This window comes from Oratosquilla oratoria, chromosome 44 (genome assembly GCF_046742065.1).
Source record: "Oratosquilla oratoria isolate Oo_2021 chromosome 44, ASM4674206v1, whole genome shotgun sequence".
NCBI lineage: Eukaryota > Metazoa > Arthropoda > Malacostraca > Stomatopoda > Squillidae > Oratosquilla > Oratosquilla oratoria.
Genome location: NC_134820.1, coordinates 9,338,948 through 9,355,925, shown reverse-complemented (window position 1 = coordinate 9,355,925; position 16,978 = coordinate 9,338,948).

The window sequence follows — 16,978 nt, the reverse complement described above, 5'->3', positions numbered from 1 at the left end:
CAACTACCCTAGGGGAAAGCGATCCAGAGAAGATGCTAGTCATGGTGGATCGGGCCGTCAAGAATGTGCTCAAGCTCCTAAAAGAGAAGAGGAACCCTTCTAAGAATCCAAGGCGAAAGGAGAGGACTCCCTCCCCCTCCACCTCTTCATCTCCCACCTCCTCTTCTTCCTCCTCCCCTGCCTCTGCCTCCTCCCCCGCATCCTCCTCCTCCCCTTCCACTTCCCCCAAGCCAGTCAAACCCACTTTTACCATTGGGAAAGCTACACCCACATCATCAAAGACGAGGAAAGTGCCTTCTGCTAAGCCTCAACGCCATTATGCTCTTAGGCTTGAAGACTCCTCTTCTGATGAGGAGGAAAATGTTCCCACTGTCACAATGTCGCAACCTATCTTGTCTTCTGACCGGGGAGGACAAGATGAGACCGTAATGGAACTCGACAGGGAAGAAAGTCGCCCTGTTCAATAGTCGATTAAGGTTGCTACAGTGGAACATAAACGGATTCCGCAGTAAAAGCTCGTATCATCCTTACTCTTGCGCAAGAATATGATTACGATATCATACATCTCCAAGAGACATTGGTGAGCGATGAGGTGCGATTTCCGGGATATCGCATTTTCTCCCTCCCTCGCTTACCCACTACTAGGGGGTGCATGATCTTAGTCAAATCATCCATCCCCTGTAGTGAGATCATGGAACCTGTATCATGTGGAGATGGCGTAGAGGTTCTTGCGGTTCGACTCCATCGAGCCCACGAAACGTACACCATCTATAACATATACAGGGTCCATAGAGCGGAACTGGACCTTGGAGAAGTGTGTGCTCTTGCTGCGGACAGGCTCCTCATCATAGGAGGGTACTTCAACGCCCATCATAACATCTTGATGTCGCCCCAAGGGCCCAATGTCGCTGGGCGCCCCTTAAGTTACATATTAGATGAATGCCCTGACACTGCCCTTGTTGAATGATGGTAATCCGACGCACGTGCAAGGTGGACGACTTGATCTGACCTTGGCGACGGCCACTCTCCTCCCTAGGGTAGCCTGAGAGGTGCATCCTAGTGTCACTAGCGATCACTTCGGTGTCTCTGTGCACATACGGGATGCACCACCCATACCAGCTGTATTACCTGTTCCCAGGTGGAAGACTACTCCGGCAAACTGGCCGGCCTTTGAGAGGTCTGTTGAAGAATGGGCAGCTTCCACCACAGGACGTGGAAACGTTAGAAGCTGACTTTTCTGCAGCCCTTCAGGTGGCTGCCAACAGAGCCATCCCAAAGACTCGCCAGTCCCCCAGGGAACATAAGAACAGTTGGTACTATACCCCCGAGGTGAGAGAGGCCAACCATCGGGTGAACATGCTTAGGCGTGTTGTCCGACGGCGCCGAACTCAGACTAATTTGGCCAACTTGCGCGCTGCAGTTCATGACGCTCACGTCACGGCTGCAGATGCCAGAAGAGCGAAATTTCTTAAATGGTGTGAGGGCTTTAACGCTCACATCTCCCTAGCAGAGCTGTGGTCTAAGCTCCGTAGAGCTACTGGCAGGACTCAACCGCGATGCACTCGTCATGCCCCTGATGCTGAGGCGCAGCGGCTGGTGCAGGAGTTTGTCTCTCGCTCCAGCAGCACCTCACTCCCGCAGTGTGTTCAAGACACACTGCAGGACCTCCAAAGAGTGGGGCGCCATAGTGTTGAGGACATGATGAGTCGGTCGGATGATACTGATACTAGCTTTACGCTTCAGGAGCTACGAGTCACACACAGGAGCAGCTCAGACACGGCACCTGGAGAGGACCTTGTCACCTACTCCATGCTGACCCATCTTGGGCCAGCGGGTGATGAGGCACTTCTAAGGGTGATAAACGCGTCTTGGAGGACTGGCAAGCTACCAACAGCCTGGAAGACGGCAATCATAATGCCAATTCCAAAGCCAAAAGAACCTGGTGCCTATCGCCCCATCAGCCTGACAAGCTGCATGGGGAAGACAGCGGAGAGGATGGCGCTAAACAGGCTGCTCTGGAAACTGGGCCCAATGCATGAGCATATACATGCTTACTGCAAGGGCACTGGCACAGCAAACAGTATAGCAACACTCCTCAATGCTGTCAGTGGCACACCGTCCATCGTGGTCTTTTTGGATTTGGAAAAGGCGTTTGAGCTGGCCAGTCCACTTGTGATATTGGACATCCTTGCTTGCAAGGGTGTAAAAGGCAAGCTGCTCTCTTGGATTGCTGAATATCTCAGTCACCGGTCTGCGAAAGTAAGATTTCAGGGTCACATATCAGAGGCCAGAATGATGGAGAATGGCACTCCACAGGGGGGGGGGGGTCCTCAGCCCCACTCTGTTCAATGTGCTCGTCTCCAACATTCTGGAACTACCTCTACCCAATGGTTGCAAGGTTATCTCTTATGCAGATGACATTGCGCTCATAATTACTGGGAAACGGCGGTACTTCAGCAGGGCCCAGTGCTGCTTAAGCACTGTGGCGACAATGTTGCAGGTTAGGGTTAAAGATATCCCCTACAAAATCGAAGGCCATGGCATTAAGACTCTGGAAAGAGGGGGAGTACCTCACCATCCAGGACCTTAGGCTGGACAGGGTTCACCAGTTTCAGTACCTGGGGGTCTGGATTGATGAGAGGCTCACCTTTCAGAAGGAACTAGCCTATCTCAAGGAAAGACTGAAGGCAAGGACCACAGTTATGAGAGCAATGACGGGGAAGGCACTTGGTACCACGCATCAGGTCCTTCGCACATTTTATGTGTAAGCAGTCCGCAGTCTGGTGGACTACGCTGCCCCAGCTCTCATAAATGTGGCGACTGCCAAGCTTGAAGACTTGGAGCCTTGCCAAAATGCCGCAGCAAGGATTATCCTAGGAGCTCAACCTTGGACCAAGATTGTTAACCTCCAGATGGAGGCTTCATTGACTTCATTAACGTCACGGGTCAGAAGGCTGGAGGTCGACTTTCTTGCCAAGATAGTCCAGAGCCCCAGGATAATTGAGCTGAGTCAGAGCCTTGTGATAGCTCTGGGACGGGTGGATAATCTTATCCACTCCGGTACCTGGCTATCTCAGGTGGCTGTGCTCCTGGACTCCTTCAGGCTCACCAGCGCTCTCCTTGAGAAGGGTAGGGACTCACCACACCCAGAGTTCAAGTCCCCACCACCATGGCTGTCGATACCTGCAACCTTCGTTGTCACAAAGCTTCCCAGTAAGAAGAAGTTATGTGATCAGGAAAGAGTACGAGCGCAGGCCCTACAAGGCATCCGCGCACTGTCGGAACCTGGAATGGCGATCTATTACACGGATGACTCCGTAGACCCCAACAGGCCTCGTAGTGCGGGGGCTGCTTTCCACTCTCCAAGCTGAGGCCATAGCGGTCCAAGGAGCGTTAGAGCATACTCTTATATCACGAACTGGTCCTGTGGTGATCCACACGGACTCACAGTCTCTGCTAGGCAGCTTAGATTCAACACAGCCCAGCGACAATGTACGCCTACTGACCTCCATCCTAGCACTCCTGCTGAAGCTACACCAGCAAGGCAGGAGTGTTACGCTCAACTGGGTGCCGAGCCATGTGGGCGTCCCAGGAAATGAGCTAGCCGACGCCGCAGCAGAAGCGGCGCGCCAAAGACCCGAAGTCGATGTTGTCGTCCCTCTCGGCAGAAATCAGTTGCGTCTACGCACCAGGGCTCTTAACCAGGTACAACGGTTCCTTCAGCACAGACTGGAGGCAGAGGTATCAGAAAGGGCGAGGTAGTACAGGGCAGTCACAATCTACGAGCCTCTTGTACTTCCTCGCTCCACACCAAGAAAAGCTGAAACTCTGCTTTTCCGTCTGCGGCTGGAGGACCGCTGTTTCTGGCAAATAAAAAAACAACCTCACGACAGAAGAAAGAAGATGTCAATATTGCCGCCACCCAGAAGCCACCCTTGACCACTACCTCCATCATTGCCCCGCAATTGCTTTTCTGAGGAGAGGGCCTCCGACAACATCTAAGGGTCTTGTGCTCCGCCTATGCAGCCACTTAAGTCAATGCGAACTGCGTCGACTGGTGGAGTGTCAGCCCCCCCTTTAAACTTATATTTTATATTCAATGTTACACACTTTATTATATGCATATACTGTTCTTGTTAGAAAGGGCGCATTCACCGGGATGTGCATACGTATATCACATAGGTATGCACATCTAGTGAATGTATGAGTGGGCGTGGCCAAATTCACACACTCTAATACATTGAATCACCCTCCAAACGGGCTCACCTAAAAGCCCGTGGGAATAATCTTCCCAAATTACACACACACACACACACACACACACACACACACACACACACACACACACACACACACACACACACACCACACACACACACACACACACACACACACACACACACACACACACACACACACACACACACACACACACACACACACACACACACACAATCATGAAAGGCATAGATATTACTGACAGAGAGAATCTGATAAAATGGGATGACAGAAATACTAGAGGACACGGAAAAAAAATAAAAAAAGACAGCTATAGAAGAGATTTGAAAAAGAACAGCTTTCCTCACAGAGTAATAGACAGTTGGAACAAGTTAGATGAGAAAGTGGTGTGTGCAAAAACAATACATGAATTAATAGTTTAGATAAAATGAGATATGAAGACGGGACCCCACGAGCATAGCTCCCCTTCCCGTAAAATACAACTAGGTAAATACAACTAGGTAAATACACACACACACACGTGTGTGTGTCACGGCCAGTCTGGTTTAGACCAGCAGCGCGTCGCGTCTCCACAATACCCCCCCCCCCCCCCCCCCACCTTCTTTGGGAGCGAGCGCCGCGAAGGATAAGGCGAGACGCGAGGGATGTGGCAGAAACGGGCCGGTCTTTTTACCACCCGACCGGAACGGGTGATTGTGCCATCAGATGGCGTCTCCGGAGAGGATGGCCTGGATAATGGAGAAGGCGGCGCCAGCGTGCTGGAGGCGTGGTCCCCGTATTGGCGAGGGTGGTCCGGCTAGGCATGAAGCTGTGGGGAAATACGGTTAGGTGAGAATGGTTGCAGTGAAGGGGAGAGTGAGTTCGGAGGGAAATTAGGGTCTTGGTGGTTGGGGGGGAACACTGGTGGTGGGATGCAGGGTTGGTCTGGGTGATGGAGGGGGTGTGTACCATGAGGAATCTGTGGGGGTTGGGGAATCAGGTGGAAAGGGGTGGCCTGAAGAGACGAGTGGTCCCGGGGGAGGGGTGGTGTTTTGAGGTTCGGGGGGAACACTCGATATGGGGCGTTGCTCAGTGGTGGGGATGGGGTAAGGACCATTTTGTAAGAGAAATTGGAGGTGATGGGGAGCGTTGGTAGGGGAAGAAAGGGGAAGATAAGCTGGCTTGTCAATGGAGATGCGATCTGGCTTGGCATCTCGGTCGATGAGGAAGTGTTTCGCCGATCTGCTGATGACTTTGAAGGGTCCATCGCACGGGCGTTGGAGAGGGGTTTGTCTGGAGTCTCGCCTGACGAAAGCGTAGTCACTAGCAGCGAGGGGCGGGCGAACATGCACTGGCTTTGTATGTGGCGTCTGAGGTGGCGTGGGGCGGGTGTTGGCGAAAGTCTCCTTGATGAGAGCGTAACGATCGGGATCGCCAACGGCGGGGGTGGCAATCTCCCTAGGAAGGCGAAGGTTTTCAGCTTACACTAGCTGAGATGGAGACACGTCGTCACTGTCGACTTTGGAAGTGTTGCGAATGGAGAGGAGCACGAGTGGGGGGGCGTCAGCCCAGTTGTATGAAGATTGCTGTGCCTTGAGCGACTCCTTCAGCTGGTGGTGGAATCTTTCTAGTAGTGGTTTGAGGGTGGTAGGCAGTAGTCCGGTTGCGGTTGGTGCCAAGGAACTTCAGAATTCTGGACCAGAGATCAGATTCGAACTGGGAGCCCCTGTCCGTGACAGAGGTGTGGAGGGTGCCGAATCTCGATACCCAACCGGAGAGGAAAGCACAGGCTGATGTCTCGGCAGATATATCCGGGAGAGGTATCGCCTCTGGCCACCTGGTGTACCTGTCGACGCACGTGAGCAGGTAATGCATGCCACGGGACGGTGGGAGGGGGCCCACAATATCCGCATGGACTGATTGGAAGCGTGCTGTGGGTGTAGGGAAACGTTGGAGTGGGGCGTGGACATGGCGCGTGACCTTTGAAGACTGGCAAGGAAGATAGGTGCGGATCCATTCTATGACGTCTTTGTTGATGCCTGGCCAGACGACCCGATCCGTGAGGAGACGGTGTGTTGCCCGGATGCCAGGATGACTGCGGTCGTGGAATGCCGAGAACGCATCCTTACGATGACAGGCGGAGATGTACGGCCGGGGTTTGCCTGTAGAGACGTCACACCACAATGGTACAGGAGTGTTGGGGAGCTGTCGGAGCTGCGGGGAGGAGGTGCCATGCAGGCGTAGGAGACGGAGTTCCTCGTCGTTACCCTGGGAGGCGGCGATGCGGGCGTAGTCGACGTGGTGGTGATCAGCGATGCTGAAGGTAATTATGGACAAGGCGTCGGTCACTTGGTTGTCCTCTCCCTTGATTTACTCAATGTGAGTATCAAATTGGGATATGAATGACAGCTGCCGAGAGACTCTTGGTGAGTGGTGGTCGTAGGTCGGTAAGGATGGTAAATGGCCGGCCTTCTAAGAAATAGAGGAAGTATTTCACAGCTGAAAATATGGCCAGAAGCTCCCTGTCGAATACACTATAGCACATTTGAGAAGGATCCAGTCGTTTGGAGAAGAATGCAATCGGCTGGAGCTGTCCGTTGACCCAATGTTGGAGGACTGCGCCTATCGCTGTGGAGGAGGCATCGGTGGTAAGTAAAGTGGGTGCGTGGGCCACCGAGTAGGACAGGCGGGCAGCCTCTGCAATTGCATCCTTGACCTGCCCAAATGCTTGGGTAGCTTCAGGAGACCACTTCACGGGTACGACCGACCGCTTGGAACGGTTCTTGGTGAGGTCGTTCAGTGGTGCGAGTTTGGCGGCTGCATCGGGGATGAATCTATGATAATAGTTGACAATCCCTAGGAATTGGCGCAGCATCTTGACGGATGTTGGCTGTGGGAAGTCTATGATGGTGTCCACCTTCTGAGGGAGAGGGTACAGGCCTGCTGTTGAGATGCGATGTCCGAGGAAGTCGAGCGATGACACTCCTAGGAGGCATTTAGACGGGTGGATACGGAGGCCATACTCTTGCAGTCGGCGGAAGAGAAGGCGGAGGTGTTGGCGGTGTTGGTCGTGATTGTCAGAGGCCACCAATATATCATCGATGTAGACGGTGACGAAGTTGAAGTCTCTGAGGGCGTGGTCTATAAACCGCTGGAGTGGCGATGCCCATGCACTCTCCGATGGGCGGATGATGCCTTGGTCAAGGAGGTCTTGGAATTCTTGTTTGGCGGCGACCAACTTCTCTGTGGAGAGGCGTCGAGGTTTGCTGTAGACCGGCGGGTCGATTGTTTGAATGTGATGCACAATGTTGTGGGGGCGGGTAGTGGTGGCCTTGCATGGAGACGTCAGCTGACGAAAATCTTGCAGAATGCGTGTGTATTCGCCAGCTGGCTGAAGGGAAGATACTTTAGGAGACGTGGCGTTGGTGGTGGTTCCTGGTATGCGTCCTGTTATCCTTGGCGCTGACTGCCATTTTGTAGTATTGTAGGAAGTCGTAGCCAAGAATGGGTTGGCGGACATCTGCGATAACAAAGGTCCAAGGGAACTTGCTATTCTGGGGGTCCAGGACGATGTAGTGGCTGCCGTACGTGGCGATTGGTGTACCGTTGGCTGCAAGCAGGTCGTACGACGGAAGGCTTGTACCTCGGCTTGGGTCTCCCGTCGGAGGCATGATGATGACGGCTGAGCCAGTGTCCACCAGGAACGATAGGCCAGTATGACTATCGCGCACTGAGAGGAGGGTGTGGGCATGGTTAGCGGGGGACGGAGTGCTTACCGATCCCCGCGTCTGGAATTTCCCGACCAGCTTCAAGGTTATGTACACTTGAGCGCCTTGTTGCCGAAACGGGTATGGTACCAGCAGGGGCCACTATCCTGTCCCGGGACGGTGCTTTGTGGTGTTTGATGGCGTTCCTTTTCGTCTAAAAACCGACTCAGCAATTTCTTCATGTCGGTGATTTCCTGCCGTAGCTGCTGCACACTTTTATCCTTGGCATTGTACGATGAAAGCGTAGTTTTGCTCACTGCACTAATGTCTGAGGGACAGCTGGTTGGGGGGATTGTAACCGTGAATCCCGCGATCACTAGCACCTGGTTTCTCACTGCACACTTCACTTATATTATGTATCGCATCGTCACTGTAAATGATGCTCCTCGCAGAGAGCGTGGCGTGTGTCGTAGCTTGTAAGGACCTATGGCGCTGGTACATCCTGTTGGCGATGGAGCAGTAGGCGTCGTCGTCCTGGTCGGCGGCTAGGGCTTCCAGATTTAACTGGAGGGTCTCCGGTATCTTGGAGAGGTGTAATCACCGGAGGAGTTTCTTGGGCAACTGCACCTTTGCCCATGCGTTAAGGGTGGCAATACTCCTGAAGAGTTGTGATGGTCGGTCGTCTCCGAGTTCGCTGTGCTGGATTTCCTTGTACAGCTCGTTATCGGGCCTGGCGTAGTGTTTCCCCAAGGTAGTCTTGAGGGCTGCACACTTGTTTTCCGCCGGTGGTGAACTGACGACGTCACGGACGAGAGCAATGACGTCTGTCGGTAGCGCGGCGATGTATGCTCCGGAGGCTTGGTTGTCCGGCACGTCGGTCTGGGTGGCTAAGTACGCTTCGGCGTGAACTAGCCGGCTCTCCAAGTCATGGGAGAAACTTGGAAGTTTAACCTGTGAGCTTGCCATCTTCCTGGTTGTCCTCACTCGGGGTCACCATTTTGTTGTGATATGGTTCGGACAAGCCAAGGAAATAAAACTCACAATAACACTACGCACTCGGCTTTTAATTGACTCTAAACTCGTAAAGGGAAAACCTAAGGGCAAAGGGGAACTTGAAGCTTGGAGAGGTCTGCTGCTTGGAGAGGGGTGCTGCTTGAAGAGGAGTACTGCTTGGAGAGGGGTACTGCTTGAAGGGGAGTACTGCTTGGAGAGGAGAACTGCTTGAAGAGGAGTACTGCTTGGAGAGGAGAGCTGCTTGAAGATTTCGTGTCCTGGAGTGAACTGCCCGTCTCGGCTAGGTTCCCCACCTTATAAAGGAGGCTGGTGAGGAACCCGGCAAACTTTCCAAGCTCTTAATTGGAGCGTTTAGTTTGAGCATGGACGTCTTTGCTAACTTACTTACTTCTTACTTCTTACTTCAGCTCCCAGTAGTAGGCGTTATGCCTGTCAGTGGTCCCAGCATGTTCCTCCATCTGACTCTATCATGGAAGGCCCCTTCCTCCCTTAGAGTTTCGATGTTGGGCAAATCATGTCTGCTGAGGGCTTCTTCAACATTTTCTTTCCATCTCTTTCTCGGTCTTCCTCTTGGCCTTCTTCCATCCGGCATCCACTCCCAGCATCCCCTTGCAATTCTTTCTTCATCCATTCTTTCTAAATGTTCTAACCATCTTAACTGGGCAGCATCTATTTTGCATAGCATGGAACAGACGCCAATGCTTTTCCTTATATCTTCATTTTTTAGTTTATCTCTCCTCGTCTTTCCAACTATGGCTCTTAATGGTCTCATTTCCTCTGCCTGAATCCTGCTTATGTCTACTTTTGTCATTACCCAACTTTCTGAACCGTATGTTAGGGTAGGAGACAAGACAGTATTGAAAATAATCCTTTTCACTTCTAAAGGTACATGTTTTTCCTTTATTATTGGCCAGAGAGCTCCAACATTTGCACTAAATTTATTTATTCTTTCTGAAATATCCCTCTTATTTCCACCCTCCTTAGTGACTACACTTCCAAGATATTTGAAGATGTTTGTAATTTTTACCATCTTATTTCCTATGGTGATGCTGAACTCATGTTCTTCTCTTCTGCTAACGGCCAGTATTTCTGTCTTTTCTACATTCATTTTCATGTCTTTCCTTATAAAACACTCATTCCACCTTTTTATGTCTTCTTCAATCTCTTCCCTATATCTGTGCTCCATTCAGCTATATCATCTGCATAAGCCATTATTATGTTCTTATAGTTTTCTTCTTTACCTTCTTTAAAATCCGGTCTCCGGCGAGTTATCCGAGCTTCTGATTGGCCAGTTTGCCATGCTCACGGACGTCCTTGCTGACTACGCTTGCCAACTATGAGCAGTAGCCTATATAAGCCTAGCTCGATATGTGTCACGGCCCGAGTCCCCCTGGCGGCAAGACCTTCCAGGATGGCATCGGGACTGGCCAGTTCAAATGCCTTTTCGAGGTCAACAAAGACGACCACCGCGTGACCTCGCTCCATGTGACTCAACAGCGTGGTAATGCAATGAGCTGTCCCTATCCCCCTGGCAAAACCATTGAGATTCTCCGGGGGTGGTCCTAGTTTCCACTGTAGTCTTCGTAGGACCATCCTTTCCATGGTATTCCCCAGGCAGCTCGTCAAGGAGATGGGCCGATACTTCCCAGGCTCCTTAGGCTTGGGGACAGGGACGATGTCGGCTTGTTTCCAGTTGTGTGGAATTCTACCCGACAGCCAGCTGGTATTCACCAGTTGGAGGAGCGCTTTCTCTCCGGCATCACCCAGATGGGTGATCATGGAGTAGGTCACTCGGTCGCTACCGGGAGCCGTGTCAGTGGATGTCCTGTAGGTGGACTGTAGTTCTTGCAGGGTGAATGGCGTGTCTGTGTTTCCTGGGGACTGCATGGCGGCTTGTATCATGGCTCTTCTTGTTTCAAAGAGCCGAGCTTGAGATCTCTGCAGTTCAACGGGTAGCGTGGCAGTGTGTGTACGTCTGGCGAATTCCAATACCAGATCTTCTGCCTTGAGGTGTGGTGTTTGGAGTGCTTGTCGGGGAGGGACACGCCTTGTGGCTGTGTGTATTTCCCCCCACAGCTCCCTTAGAGTGGTGTGTGCGCTAAAGCTGCTGCACCACTCTAGTCACTTGTCGCTACGTACGCGTCGAGCTACCTCTCTGGCCTCCTCCACGGCAGTCCGGAGGTTAGCCAGGTTAGCAGGGTTGCGATGTCTATGCAGGGTCTTCCGCGTGGTATTTACCCTGTGGTTGGCTCTTTTTATGTCCTGGTTATAATACCAACAACCGCGGTGATTCCTCCTGCTTGGTGCAGTCCTGGGTATGGCCTCCGCTGCTGCTGCATGTATGGCGGAGGTTAAAAAGGCCTCCATCCCATCCAGGTCGCCGATGGATGGGGTTTCAGTGGACACCTGCGCAGTTACTTTTTCGCTAAAGAGCTTCCAATTGGCCCTGCACACATTCCATGATTCCACTCTAGGAGCCAGTGGGGGTGGTGAGGCCACGGTGAGTGTCATATCAATGTCAAAGTGATCGCTCGTGACCGTATCGTTAACCCCCCACGACATGCGATGCAGCAGGGAGGAGGAGGCGAGAGAGAGATCAAGCCTACCATGCTGGAAGTGTGTGGGTGACCCGTCGTTCAAGAGGGCCACACCAGGGGTGGTACTGAGGACTTCCTCGATATGGCGTCCAGTCGAATTAGCGGTTGTCACCGAGTGAAGTATGGGGTGATGGGCATTGAAATCTCCTGCGACAATATACTTCTCCTTCTCCGCAACGGTGCAGAGCTCCCCCAAGTCTAAGTGACTGTGGGTAGGCGACCTGGATATGTTATATACGTGCACGGTCTCTTTGGGGGGAAGAGAAGCTGAACCGCAAGCACCTCAGCATCCTCCCCGTAATCTATTGGTGGGTCAACTCTCGAACACGGGATGGATGCGTGGACAAGTGTCATGCATCCTCTTGTTGTTGCTGTTTGGGGTAGCACGAATGCGTGGTACCCGGACACCCTGACCTCCTCGTCTGCCATCAGGGTCTCTTGCAGGAGGATGACGTGCTTTTCCTCCTGCTTTATGAGCGCCTGTAGCATGGATTGCTTTCCCCTGTACCCGAGGATGTTCCATTGCAGAAAGCGAATGGTCTGTGTGTATGAGTGCATCGTGGCTGTATTTTCCATGCTGTATTGTGCACTCCTCCTCGGATTCAGCTGAAGATGGGCTAGAGGGTGGAGACGATCCCTCGCAACTGCATTCGGTCTCAGTTTCTTCCTCTGAGTCCTCCGCAGCAGGCTGGTCAGGGAAGCCAACCGTGAAGGTTTTACCTCCCTGCATGGAGAGGTCAATTTCCCTCTTCATACGTCTGGTGACAACGCGCACTCCTGCTGGTAATATACTTCCGGGCTCAGTCTTAGTGGTGACCTTGCTTCCTGCCTTGCTTTTTAACGTAAGCTCGTCAGGTTTAATGGCCCCTGTGCAATCTGGGGCTGGCGCTGGTTCCTCCACTCGGGACTGGGCAGGTAGGAGTGTTGCGTTGTTCTCAGGAGACGAGGCCACTGGGCTAGGCTGGGGCACTTGCGGTTCGGCAGGAGCTGTTGAGGGGTTAGGGTCGTCTCTGACTCTGGGCGGGTTTTTCTTCCTGTCCAGCATTGCCTGAACCATGTCGGTGAGGAAGTTGGTCGCTCCTTTAACTTCTGCCTCACTGTTACCCAAGTGACGTGCCAGTGCAGCCGCGGTGACCCCAACAAACTGAAGCAATTCTTCCTCCTGAAAGCAGAGGGATGGCGCGGGAGCTGGGTCTGACAATTTTGTCTGAGTTGGTGCTTTCGCTTGGGTGTTGCGTCGTTCCTTCCTGTCTTGGATCTGGGGTCGCTGGGAGGTAGACCTGGGAACTCGGCTGTTGATATTGATGGTGGCTGCTGGCGAGGTTCCTGCTGTGGCCCTGGGCGATGCCAAGCTGAGGGACGAGGTGGTGCCGGGATGAAGTTGGGCTTTGCCTCGATCGCCGCTCTCGTCGCCTTCGCTTCCGTCTTGCGCACATTGCAGGACAGGCTCCAGGTGTGGTGACCTTTGCCAGAGTTGGGGCACTTAGGAGTGGTCGCTTCGGCGTTTTTGTGCCGTTGGATGCAGGTTTCCGTGGTGTGCGGTCCGCTGCATATGGCACATTTGAATGGCCGCCTGCACCCGCGCTGGTGGTGACCATATTGCTGGCACCGAAAACACCTCATACGCGACAGGGAGTAAGGGTGTTGGGCACTCGCTGCTCAATGCAAGCGGAGGGAATTGCAGTGGGGCTGGCGCTGACCCACGCCCTCAACACCCACCAAAGCCATGTTGTAATACATACTGATAGTCTGTCATTGATACAAATTATCCATAATGACATACATCAAGACTATGTGCAACTAATGACATCTTTGCTGTTTCAGATAAGGTCCCTCCATGAGCAAGGACGGATTCCCGGACACATCGGCCTGCCAGGAAACGAAGAGGCATACAGTGAGGCAAGGAAGGCAGCGGCCAATCACCGTATGGACGGCGGTATTGGTGTGCTCCCGAGTCGGGCAGAGATCTTGACCATCGCCACAAGAACACTGACCCGGCGAGAGGTAGAGAAGCACAAGCTGATGGCGCCCATGAAGCCGTCAGCCCTGTGGTACAAGAGGACTTCCAACTATGAGAAGTTTGCCACTGGAATGCGCCTCTCCAGGGCGCAAAAAGTGGTCCTACATCGCCTTAGGCTAGGGTATCGGTATTTCTGGGAGATTGCGGGACGCCAAGAGGACTGCCAACACTGCGGCGCGGTGGGGGCCAATACGCTGGTCCACTACTTGACTACCTGTCCAGCGTCTGCATTTCTTCGAGCGGGTCCTGCCACTTCACCGGAGGGTCTAATGAGGAGGCTGTTGGGCGCGATCAACCCATACCGGCTTCGGCGCCTAACGGAAGTGTCACCTCCTAGATAATATCCCCCAAGTTCTTTTTTTTTTCTCCTTGATGGATACACACTGAGTATATAGCCTATATACAACAAAGCATATCCGCTCACCATGACTCTTTTTATTTCTTTACAGCAAAGACGACTGGCCGTCCTTACCTGGGATCCCGGAGGGCATGGACTGAGGCAAGACGACACACATCTGACCGGGAGACAGAAAAGTACCGGAGAGATGGCTGCCAGCATATAAACTTTTGGTACTGTAATATATTGTAAAAGTCCTTCAGACTTCTTAGGAAGTAGCGGGTTGTGACCCGCGCAAGTTTTTCTTTTATATATACTTGCAATCAATAAAAAAAGTGTCACGGCCAGTCTGGTTTAGACCAGTGGCACGTCGCCACATCGACATATTTGTACATTCTCTCTTTCTGTATAGCATTTACATAATTTACTTAAAGAACTGATAAATTGCTTAACTTTGCTGGCTTTGGATAAGTAGTCATAGTTTTTAAAATAAACAAAAAATATTTTTTTTCTAACGTTATCCCTTAATAATTACGTTTTCTCTCGACTCGTTATGGTATACATCTACTATAATAAAGTAGTAGCTTCTGTCTGTCTGTCTGTTTGTTCACGAACTCCTCCTAGGGTTTTGGAGATAGACCCCCATAACCATATATATTCTGATACTCTATCACTCCAGGTACTTGGATAACTATATTTCATTAAAAAATGGTTAGGGTTAAGGGTTAAAGTTAGGTGGGTTATGGTTAGGTTAGGGATTATTCACGAACTCCTCCCAAGATTTTGCAGATAGACCCCTATAAGTTCTATAACCATATATATTCTGTAACCTTATAACCCAAGGTACTTGGATAACTATCTTTCATTTGTCTGTCTGTCTGTTTGTTCACGAACTCCTAGGGTTTAGGAGATAGAGCCCCCCCCCCATAACCATATATATTCTGATACCCTATCACTCCAGGTACTTGGATAACTATATTTCATTAAAAAATGGCTAGGGTTAAGGGTTAAAGTTAGGTGGGGGTATGGTTAGGTTAGGGATTATTCACGAACTCCTAGGTTTTTGCGGATAGACCCCTATAACCATATATATTCTGAAACCATATATCCCAATGTACTTGGATAACTATCTTTCATTTGTATCTACTATAATAAAGAAGTAGCCTCTGTCTGTCTGTCTGTTTGTTTGTTCACGAACTCCCCCCAAAACCCATAACCTAGGCTACTTGGATAAGTATATTTTATTTCCAATGGGCGTCTCCCTCCTCAAATTGATTTTTTCTTACTTCCTTAACATTTTATTTCTGTTACGTTTTCCATTTAATTATATTGATACGTGTAACTTTCCTCCAAAAATTCTATCAGAATTAAAATGATCATTTGCCCGCAGCAACGCGCGGGTAATTTGGATAGTTATAGGCCTATATATTTTTGTCGTTCAATTCTCTCGCCTCTGTGCACGTTGTAGTCAAATTGTTCCTATCTGCTTTACCAAATATCACATATGTAAGGAAAAGAAACAAACATTGAACTAAATACATAAAACAGCTAAAGCTATAAAGAAATAAATAGACAAATAAAAACATAAAAATACAAGCTCATAATTATACAATATATATATATATATATATATATGAGTGAAAAGGTGGTAGAGAAATACGGGTTAGAGCGAGAACACTGTATTTCTCTACCACCTTTTCACTCATCTGTCCAACCTTCACAACAATATATATATATATATATATATATGTGTGTATGTTTATTAAGACAGATTGAACTTCTAAAAATGTTCATATATATATATATATATATATTTATATATATATATATATATATATATATATATTTTTGTGTGTGTGTGTGTGTGTGTGTGTGTGTGTGTGTGTGTGTGTGTGTGTGTGTGTGTGTGTGTGTGTGTGTGTGTGTGTGTGTGTGTGTGTGTGTGTGTGTGTGTTACCTAGCTGTTTCTTGCGGGAAGGTGAGCTATGCTCGTAGTGTCCCGTCTTTTATCTCGCAGTGTCTAGTTTGCTATTAAATTCGTGTATAGTTTTTGCACACACTATTGTTTCGTCCACTTTGTTCCAGACATCCACTGCTCTGTGTGGAAAACTTTTTTCATGTCTCTTTTATAACTGTCCTTTTTGAGCTTCTTTTCATGTCCCCTTGTATTTTTCTTATCCCAATTTAGTAATACCTTTCTGTCAAGGACTTCCATGTCTTTCATGATTCTGTTGATGATCAGCAGGTCACCTCTTTCTCTTCACTGTTGGGGCAATCTTCGTGGTTGCTCTCTGGATTATTTCATTTTGTTTTCTTTTATATTCTTTATGGTACTGGGTGACCATAGAGTTTCAGCATACTCCAGTCTAGGCCTTATTAGCTTGCGTAATATATATATATATATATATATATATATATATATATATATATATATATATATATATACATATATATATATATATATATATATATATATATATATATATATATATATATATATATATATATATATATATTACCATTTCTTCGTCCAAATAGGTAAAAGCCACCTTTATTGATCTTAGCAAGTTGTAGGATTCTCCAATAATTTTGTTTATCTGTTTATCAGGGGACATGTCATTTGTGATGATTACTCCCAGGTCTTTTTCAGATCCCACTTTCTTTACTTCCTTTGTTCCGATTTTATATTGTCCTGATATTTTTTTTTTTTCGAATTCCATTATGCTACATTTCTTGATGTTGAAGTCTACTTCCCACTTCTGACTCCATTTCCAAACCTTGTTCAGGTCTCTCTGCAGTGATTCACAATCCGTTTCAGTATTCACTTTCCTCAGCAATTTAGCGTCGTCTGCAAAGAAGCTCATGTAACATTCCACATCTTCATCCATGTCATTCACATAAATAGCAAACATTATTGGAGCCAATACTGATCCCTGTGGAACTCCACTAATCACCTCCCAAGCTGAACTCTTTTCTCTGAGCACTACCCTCATTTTCCTTCCATGCAAAAAATCCTCCATCCAGTTTAGTAGTTTATCTTGCACCCCTCCTATATTTTCCTTTTTTTAAACTATTTTTAATGTGG